At 31.4% G+C, this 10584-nt stretch overlaps 1 protein-coding gene across 1 annotated transcript in view; it reads left to right on the top strand.

Moving 5' to 3' along the window:
* Positions 1–559: 559 nt before the first annotated feature.
* Positions 560–10584, top strand: part of LOC132749646 (protocadherin gamma-A11-like) — a 122291-nt gene continuing 112266 nt past the window's right edge. Inside the window, exon 1 of the mRNA XM_060739492.1 lies at positions 560–644. The gene's annotated coding sequence lies outside the window, so the exon portion shown is untranslated. The remainder of the gene's footprint in view (positions 645–10584) is intronic.

Genomic DNA, 10584 nt, shown 5'->3' with positions numbered 1-10584 from the left:
AAGCAATATTTAGAAACAGTTATGAAAATAGATGAGTTTTACAGAATTATTTTTTTAAATGATTAATTCCACCGAATTTAGCTGGTAATTTGAGTGAAATTATGTACATTTTTTTACGAATGACAGTTTTTGTGACATAATCACATTTTTAGCGTAATAATCTTTCATACTTTAACAGATTATGATTGAAGTGTTTTTTAATTTACCGTTTTTTCAATAATTGCAGGCGACATGAAATTCACAGCCTAACAAAAGATACTGGTGCAAACTGATTATAATGTCAAATGGCAGTTTAAATATTTCCATTTATGTGACAATTTCAATGTCACACCACTCAAACTGCTAAAATTTTGAAGAAAAAGAAAGACTTAGTGAAAAAAAAAAATATTTGAGATGAAAGAAATTTTTTTTTTGCTTTTTTTGTGACATCTATAGGTATTTTAATTTCATATATTTTTTTTAGAAAAAATAATAGGTTCAGAAAATATGTGCTCATTCCATGAGGGATAAAATAATTTTTTGTTATAACACTAAAATTTGTATATTATTTGTTCATATTTTTTTCAGTGGGCGTATATTGAAAACCCCCAGAGAAAAAGTGGATATGATTATTATAGCATAGTTTTGATCGTCTGCTGTCTAAGGTAGGTAACTTCTTTTGTTTTACTAGTGTTAAATAGATAACAAAAGATGTTCAGTGGCTTTTTTGGCAAAGCGCTCTCCTACTTCCATTGTTTGTGAGCAGACGCAGATTGTTTTCTTTATATTTTCAACAATTTATACAATGCACTGTCTTTAAAAAACATCCTTTTTATGGGAATTTTCATTTGAAAATTGTGTTTTGTACTTGTGAATGACATTTCTTTCCTGTCATACTGTCTGTTTGGAAACAGGAAATGGGTCTGGTCTTTTTGTCTCCTTTTTTGAAGAGTTCTTTCACTTTTTTCTTTCCTTCGTTTTTTTGAAGAGGAGTTATTTTTCTCCCTTCGTTTTGAAGAGCAATATCTTTGGAACAATGGTCTGTACCTATTGTCTCTTGACAGTAAAGACTTTCAGTTTCTTGTTCTTTATCTTTACCCATTGTCCCCTACCGATCTGATTGTTACCTAAATTATCTGTTTATATCGTCTGGCTGTTCAAATACAATTTGTGACATAAGCTAACCAATAATTAAGTTATGCAATATCCTTAAAAACATGGACATTGCATAGTAAATATTGTAACCGTCTTTACACTAGGGTTAGTTATTTATTTAGTGCGGGGATTTAGTGACTTTTCTCAAGTTGTCAGTCATTTTCACAGCAGGCTTATATAGACTTTATGACATATTACAGAAATTTATATCTCTGTAAATACTGTAATTATGTTTAACTATTACGATGGCTTAATGAAATTTTGGGCGTGTTACTTAGACTACTGTAGACAGTTACTTTGGCAACCACTATAATTTTGACTGTATTTTATATTGATAGTTTTCTTCAAAATTTTAGTCTGTATAGACCATTTCCATATTATTGTTTAAGCAAACTAGTTTCTATGCTTTCTGGATAATGTAAGCTCATGCAGTTGGTATGTACATCTTTAATCATTATGCTTTTTTGTAGCAGTGGGGATAGGGGTGGGGATGGGGATGGGGGTAGGAAAGCTTTCACTGATTCCCAAGATTTGTTTTGTTTAAGAAAGACCATGCACAATGTCAGGCAACCAAAAACATTTGTATTACCTGAACTACTATTGTATGTAAGCTTTAAGTATTGGATCATGTGACCATTATTTGGATCATGTAATGGTTATTGGATTATATAACATATATTGGATCATGCAACATATATTGAATTATGCAACATTATTTATTGATAAGGTAATAATTTTTTGATCATGTGCAAACATTAATTGGAACATGCAACAACAATTATTGGATCATGTAAGAATTATTGGATCATGTAAGAATTATTGGATCATGGTATCATGTAAGAATTATTGGATCAGGTAAAATTATTGAATCATATGATAAATAGGCTCTCTTGCATGGAAAAAAAGTCAACATCCCCAGTGAGATTCGAACACACACTGTAATTGTTACATTTATAGATAAGAAAAATGAAACAACTTTAAATTTGCAGGCTAAAGAGACCTATGTTACAGTGTTACAATTTAAGAATTTCTATTTTATAATGAATAAGAACATTATTAAATATTCCATGTCTATATTAATGATACAGTATTATAGATACAATTTCACATTGTACTTTTAAAATGGAAATTAATTTCAATTTATAAGACAAATAATTTGACAGTGTATTTATAATGCAGTAATTTTACCAGTCAGTTAATATTACAAGATATACATAATTATTCCATATTCTTCAAATTAATATTTCATATTTTACATATTTGGATTTGTTACTTTTGTCAGTTTTGGCAGTATTAGTTTTATAATGTTGTATACTAAATTGTTGTATGATTAACGTGTCTGGGTTTGAGTATTTTTGTATGATTTACACAGTGTAGGTTTGGAATGATATTTAAATCTGCAGAAAAAAGTGTAAATTATAAAGCAAAATCAACTCTCCTGAATATAAGATTCAATATAGGAAGGTCAGGCTCTTAAGTAAGACCAGTGTTATAAAAAAATTATTCTTTTGGTATTCTTTTGGTATAATATTTTTAACATGTAAGCAGAAACTGTCAATGAGAACAAACATAGTTCATTCTATTTGAACTTAAAATTAATGCTAAAAATAAATATTTGTTTCCATTTTTTTTAATCTAAATATTTATGATATAAAAATATGTGTTGGATAATAAAAAATACTTGAAAAACTACCTACCCTGTTACCCTACCCTAAATTGCATCACAGGCGGGTAAACAAAGTTACTTTATGACAGGCCTTGTCAATTTTAGGAATACATAGAATTTTTGTTTTTAAATTATTTCAAGTTTTCACTGAGGGTTCTCTGAGCAAAGCAACTTTTCTTAACAAATCTACTAAGTATGGGAAAAGTCTGGCAATATGAATTTTTTACAGATAATTTCCTCACATGTACTTTTTTTAAGCAGCATGGCATATTGATGGGGGCATACTTGTGGCTTCAAGTGGCTTCTGCTGCTATCTATATATCTCTATATGCCAAGAGATGCTCGTTAACGTTAAGTAGAAATGTACAGCTTACATATGACACTTCATATTCATTTCACTTTACTTTATCTTCATTATATGCCCTACCCACATCTTCAGAATTATTGGGTATGACATTCTTCACAGGTCTTCTAGTCAAGAAAAAAAAAAATATACCCTCTCCAGACGTCAGCTTTGGCAGATTTACTTTTAAAAACCACAAAGTTTGTTTTCTTAAAGATTTTTTTCTGCTGTGACATAGAAACTCAGTCAATTGTCTTTTAAAGGTACTTAATATTAAATTTCTAATAATTTAGCTGAGGGGCTGCTATTATTTGTTTTTATTTGCTATTATCATAAGAATTGTAGCCACCGATGGAAAGAGGCGACTAAATAGGTTTGAATAACTGTAGTCTATGCATCCATGATCTCTAGCAGGTGAGGTGGTTTTGACCGCTGGTGTTTTGAAGTTTGTAACACCCGAGATAATAGCCAAAATCATCATTCCTGTTTCGGTGCCATATGACCTAAACTGTGTTGATGTACAGTAAAACCGAACAAAAAAAAAACAATCAAATAATGATTAGAAAATCAAATCAAATGTGGCATACTTGTGGCATGGACTTACTAAGCTTTTCTGAGAGGTAAAGAAAGATTCCAATTTCTTTCATTAGTTATTTTAAGCACTTCATTTATTAGATTATAATTTATTAAAATGTCTTGTGATATGAATAATATAGAGTTCTAAATGTATAGCAATTCTGACATTTGCATATATACGATTTGACTTAGAAAAATGTTAATTTAAACTTTTAACTTTGAGAACTGTTGAAGTGTAGGAATATGATTAGACAATTCAAGCAATATCTGGAGACAAGTGCTAGTGATATTTATCTGCCTGAAAAGATTATTGCCAAAAAAAAAGTGATTAATATAATACTGTCTGTATAACTGAATTGTTCAAATCAAACAAATCTGCCAGACGAAAACTGTTCCGAGCAATTGAACAATTGCTCCACCAATATGAATCGGTATTATATAGTAGCTATTTCGGTTTGACGATGTACTAGACGAAATAAATATCATTTAGTGGCTAGAAATATTCCTTTTGCTATTGGTATATGTGACAATTACACCTCTGTAATTTAATTTCTCGAAACTTTGTCTGATTTTCTAGATGTACCTAGACAAACTTAATAAAATCTGGTCGATTTTTCCTTGTCAAACAAGATGAATGATGAAGTTTCGGATGTTAGTATTTTTTTTGCTTTCATCAGAATGAAATTCACAAATTTTCAGACTCCTTTTTTTTCATCACTCCGATTCTTTTGTGGAGGCACCTGCATTTGTATTGATATTAACTTGTTAGAACTAAAATTTGATCAAAAGTTAAAATTATTAAGCACCACAAATCTATTCTACAAATTTAGCATGGTAGTAAAATATGTATTTTGAGGTTAATTATACGTTGTTGAGTACAATACTGAATTCTTTTGGAGGAGTACAAAGCTGTCAAACCTATATTGGACGAGGTACAAGCTGTGTCTGATATAGGTTTTGCAGCTGTGTACGAGTCCAATAGAATTGGTATTGTACTAAACAATGTATAATTACATCTTTATTTCACATTTTTTTATATTTTACAGAACATTGTTACTTAAAGTACAATAAGGAATTGATATGAATTTTTGGACTCTGAAAATGAAAACTAGGCTATGTGGGGTACAGTATGCATTTGATATGGATTTTGTGACTCTGGAAATGGAATCTGAATTGATTAAATTGGATCGGATAATGATTTCTATTGGTGCATCACATGGTTCAAAAACTTATAGTTCACTGGAAGATGGGTGCTTATACTAGGAAGCCTGTTTGTGCCTGAAATATGTATGCAGGGGCACCTTAGGTCTTCCTTCTTCTATTAAGTTGCAAAATGACCTTAATATTGTTAACCCTACCCCTAAAAACATATATACCGGTATGTGAATGAAAAAAAAGCATAGAACATTATGACTATCTATCAGTGAACATATTGTCAATACATCATCGGGCTATTGATGATGTCTGTAATATTTGTAGATTATTACAATACTTCAAGGAAGAGATCATTGATATTTTATTTTACCATTGTAACACATCTACTTGGATGATGTATCAATTATCAATCTTTGCCAATGTCTGGATGGGATAAACTTATACAATATTTTACTTATACACATTTCTTACAGTTATAGACAATTTTGGTATTGCTTTGGTTGGACAATATTTGCTGGTATTACTAAGTAAATCTTTCTGGAGGGTAAAAGAGTTTTGAGTTTTCCGTGTGGCAGAGTAGGCCATGAAAATAATATGCATGCCAGTAGAACAATATAGAAGTAAGCAGCAGCTACTGTTTATACCTACCGGTATGTGACAGTTCAGATCAAGCTTATGATCCATGCCATCAGATCATGGTCTGCACTGTTTGCTATTTAGTCAACATATAATTTGATTAAAAAAAAAGCGAAAAAGAAAAAAAGATAAGTGGTTTCATCAGGATTGAAAGATTGACAAGTCCATGTAATATATCTAGAAGTGAGTGGTGGCCTGCACCGGGTTGTTCAAAACATTGGTTAAAATTAACCAATGGATAGCTTATCCACTGGTTAAATCCTCAACCAGCGGCCAGCTATCCAGTGGATGAAATTTCATTGTTCGACAGTTGGATAGTACCCTGGCTACCTAACCAGTGGATTGCGTATTTATCCACTGGTTAAGTACCACAATGCAACAGGGCCGGTTAGTGATTCTGGAAACAAAATGGCTGATTTATTGATGAGTAATAAACTTCTAATAGTCAGGAAGCTCCCAAAGACTTAATTTTGAATGTTTTGTGCTTTCATGTTTTTGGAATAAAGCAAAAGTATATCAAATGCCTAAAAGTATCGATAGATCTATTTTTCCCTTAGACACACATAGGTCAAAAAATTCAAAAACAATTTTTTTCCAAATTTTGAATTGAAATTACTTCCATTAGATGGGTAATGTTCTAACTAAGAAAATGAGTACTGACACTAAGTCTTGTATGTTTTATTAAAAAATAAGAAAGTTATGACTGTTTATAACTGAATTTTCTGAACTACAACAACAACAAATTGAGGTTGAAAAAGCGTTATAAAAGCACTTTTTCAGAAATGTTTCAATTTAATCCTATGCATTTCATATGAAAACATATTATATGTTATTTTGGTTTTGGAGTGATATATGTGGATATATTACCTGCCAAGATTTTATATCACCCTCGCCTGACTATCACTCCAAAACCAAAATAATAATTTTATTACCCTTCCCCTGGTGAGTTAAGACGATTTTAAAATAAAACATTGCTTCTTCAAATGAAACGTCGAAATAAGATTTCCTTTAGGGTACCCCTTCATCACTACATGACGTCACATAAATACATGACATATTTTCTTTAGAACATAACGAATTTAAACAAGAGAAAAGGAGTAGTCTGTTGTACACACTTTTTTGGAATTAATATCAAGCTTTCACAAGGTCATATTTGTTTTCAATACTGATGAGAATATGTATGATTACTCTATTTTGGTAAATATTTATCATTTGACAGTTAAAAAGTGCTTGTAAATCGGAATTTACATCGTGTAAAATCAAACCGTACGCGCATCGTCAGAGCGCATGTTGTTTAGAACGTGGGGTACCCAACGGGGAAATTTAGTGTGTATATTACCCGTCTGGCTCGGTAATATCAATTTCTTTCGGGTGATCAATATCCAATCAAAAAGGCGGAAAAAATCTGGAAGGGTAATAAAAACATATATTTGTAAGAAAAATCTGGTTTCAAACAAGTTTTTATGGTTTAGTGGCTAACCACTGGTTAAGGGCATTATCCAGTGGTCCTCGGACTGGTTAAAGTTAACCACTGGATAACGCATTTTATCCGTTGGATAAGTTTTGAGCAACAGAATTTATCCAACGGACAAAATTTAACCAGAGGCTAATGAATTTAACCACTGGTTAACACTAACCAATGTTTTGAACAACCGGATCCAGATGGTTAAGGTGTCTGCCTATCAACCCAAGGGTCCTAGACCTACTTGGGTCGTCATTCAACACCAGTACAGTGGTTGGTTCCAGGTAGCAGACTTGCAAGTGATTAATATAAGTTGCAATAACTTGTTTGCAATCGAGCTTGAATAAATATGTTTAAACTAAATATATTCAGAATGCTTATAAGGATTAAAGAGGGAGGAAATGAACATTGGTAACTAGTGTATTGATAAGTTCTTTGAAAGTAAAAGCTCTTCTCTGACAAAGTAATATGGTAAGCATTATATTTCAACATGGTTTAAAGTGAATTAGTCTATAATGGAAGGTATATGATGCAATGAATTATTATTACGGTGATAGAATTTAGTATTGAAGAATAGTAACCTTAAAAGAATTATATATGGCTGTTGTTTGCAAGTAATTGAGATACATGATCTGATATTACATATATTTATATAGAAGATAATAAAATGTTCTAGAACAAAATATTATTATTATAAATGTTCATATAAAATCATTTCGAACTGTTATCATGCAGCAGTTACGATGATTTTGAATATCCAAATTATACATTTCTATTGCTTTTATCAATATTTGAAGAATTTATGGAAAATGTGTCCATCTTAGAACAATCCACTTTAAAGTTGCTCTATTTTAGGTTTCAGCTTTGCTCTTTTACCAAATATGCATGGAATGGGAAAGTTTAGAATATACCAATGTTGCATGATAACACTAATTTCACCAAAAATGACCAACGGGCAAAGAAAAATTGATTTATCCAGAGAAAAGAAAAATATCTTCCCTGTAACTATTCCCTTAATTGAGTAAATACGGCAAGTCTCTTGGGGTAGATATATGCATTTTTCTCAAGACAAAAGAATGATAGATTCAAACAAATGATGTTATATATAAGTTAATGTCCAAATAGAGAAAATTTGCCTGAAGTTTTGTGAGAAATATTTGACTACATGATTATATAGCGGCACATTGTGTTGGGGGAAACAATGGTATACCAGTGGTATAGGAAATTATCAGCTAAAGACATGATACACAATGGCAGGGTTCGGGCCCCAAAAAATATATTCTATTTAACCCTTTCACTGCCATAGGGACGGCATATGCCATCCCTATTATTTTCGGTGTATTTGCCATATGGACGGCTTTTGCCGTTTCTATAATAATAATAATAATTATAATAATAAATAAATATATAGATAATTATACCATCGACAATAATTATTATATACTAGCAGATTTGGAAACATATATAATTATTATAATACTAATAACAAATAATAATAATTATATTAATTAATAATATAGTAATTTCTTAGAAAACCTTCTGGCAAATAGGTGATAAATAAATAAATAACCCTCTGGTAGCGAAAGGGTTAAATCCCAATATATAGTTCTTCATTTTTCTTTGCAGATTTGTTCATGCTTCACTTGATCTATATAAGAATTTCAAATTTTTAAATGTTTTTAGGCTGGGAAATTTTGACCTTAATGGTTCTCCTGTAATGATACGAAATTTTAAATGTTAGTGACGTTGATGATATGTTTTGTTTGTTTGTTTTGGGTTTTACGTCACATCGACACAGTGTAGGTCATATCGCGACGTTCCAGCTTTACTGGTGGAGGAAGACCTCAGGTGCCCTTCCGTGCATTATTTCAGGCACGAATGGGCACCTGAGTAGAACCACCGACATTCCGTAAGCTAGCTGGATAGCTTCCTCATTGATGATTTGTGTTAAAGTATATAGTATACAACATAGCAATAAAATTATATCAGAGTGTATATATGTTATCACATTTGCAATCGTCACTTTTCCTTCAGCTCAATTTCATACAATATTGTCCGATTTGCTTAGAATATTACCCCCTCCCCGTGTCTGGTTACAGTATATATTTGTAGACAAAACATAATAAAAACTGATATACACTTCAATATGAATGAAACACTTTGAACTGATGGGTGTATGTTTGGACAGAACATATTTCATTTAATTGTTTTTCTTTTGCTATAATAAAACTAATTCTCATTGTAAGATTTTATGTGTATTTCTTTTATATTGAGAAGGAGATGGGTACGTCTGCCGATACTGATATTATTTATTTTGACAATCGGTTATTGGCATAAGAAGACGATTGAGAAAGATTTCTAACTCTATAATGATTACAAGAAGCATTTTCTTTCCGATAACAGACAATGGAAAGTATTGAAAAGTATCTGGTTATTACCATCCAAATAGAAAAGCCATTGTTCCAGAATGAGCATGTTTCATTGTTAAACCATTACCATCGTTCTGAAGATGTCTGCGATATTGTCTCCAACATTAAGGATGACATTAACAATATTGTCATTGTGTATGACATTGGCAACTACATTGTATTGGAAAGTAATTTAAGAAAAGAATACAGTATCTTATTGACCAGCTCAAAAGCCTTATGTTTTTTGGACTGTTGTGAAGTATGTGGTGTAATGATGAATTAATGCAATTTATTTACTGGTTGTATTTTGTTGTTATGTTGTTCTGTGCTATTCTGTTCTGTGCTGTGCTAAGCAGCAATATGCTTGACTGTTCTGTACAGTGTCTGTTCTGTGCACTGTTTGTGTTTCATGTTTTTACTGTACACTAGAGCTTATCAGTGCTATTGAAATGCGAAAGAAAATTCTGGCAGTTTTAAGTTGTAATGCGGATTATGGAAGCTTTGTGGCTTTAAAAAAATGTTATGTAAAAATAAAATTATAACTTTAAAAAAAAAATATATTTTTGATAGGATATTTGTAAATACAAATACTTAAAAATTTCCTAAAAAAAATTGCATGCAAATATGGACTGAAAAGCAGTAATGAAGCCTTTTGTGTACTGTGCATACTGCAAAGGTCTGAACTGCTTTGCTTTGCTGTGATATGTTGTGGTATGGTGTAGATACAGCATGTAAAGGTTTTTGTGTTTTTTTGTGTATTACACAGTTTAACACAGCTTTACTGTGCTGTGAAATTTATCTTACAGCAGTTTGAACTCTTTATGTACTTAAATGTACTTTGTGTGCTGCATTGTGCTGTGCTCTGCTGTACTCACCTTTGCTTGTCTGGACTGTTGTTTTAGTAACAGATCATAGTTAAATCAACAAACATTCCTCATTTTCCATAGCAGGACAATTTTAAGGCTCATAAGGGCAAAAGCCCAAAGGAACAAAAGACCACCTAAATAGGACAATAGTCCACTTATTCATCCCCTTGACTAACGGCAGTTCATTTGTCTTCATGAGCGGTTTATTGGAAAAATATGCCTTATACTATGATGAAATGTATGAAAAATACTAGATTTAGTCGTTCAGTCTGCATAAAGCAATTGTAAATATTACATGGATTTTTGAATAAATTTACAATTTCTTCAAACTGTCTATC

Source organism: Ruditapes philippinarum, unplaced genomic scaffold (genome assembly GCF_026571515.1).
Source record: "Ruditapes philippinarum isolate M1 unplaced genomic scaffold, ASM2657151v2 ctg2115_1_1_1_1, whole genome shotgun sequence".
In the NCBI taxonomy this organism is placed as follows: Eukaryota; Metazoa; Mollusca; class Bivalvia; order Venerida; family Veneridae; genus Ruditapes; species Ruditapes philippinarum.
This window is presented reverse-complemented; position numbering and strand designations above follow the sequence as displayed.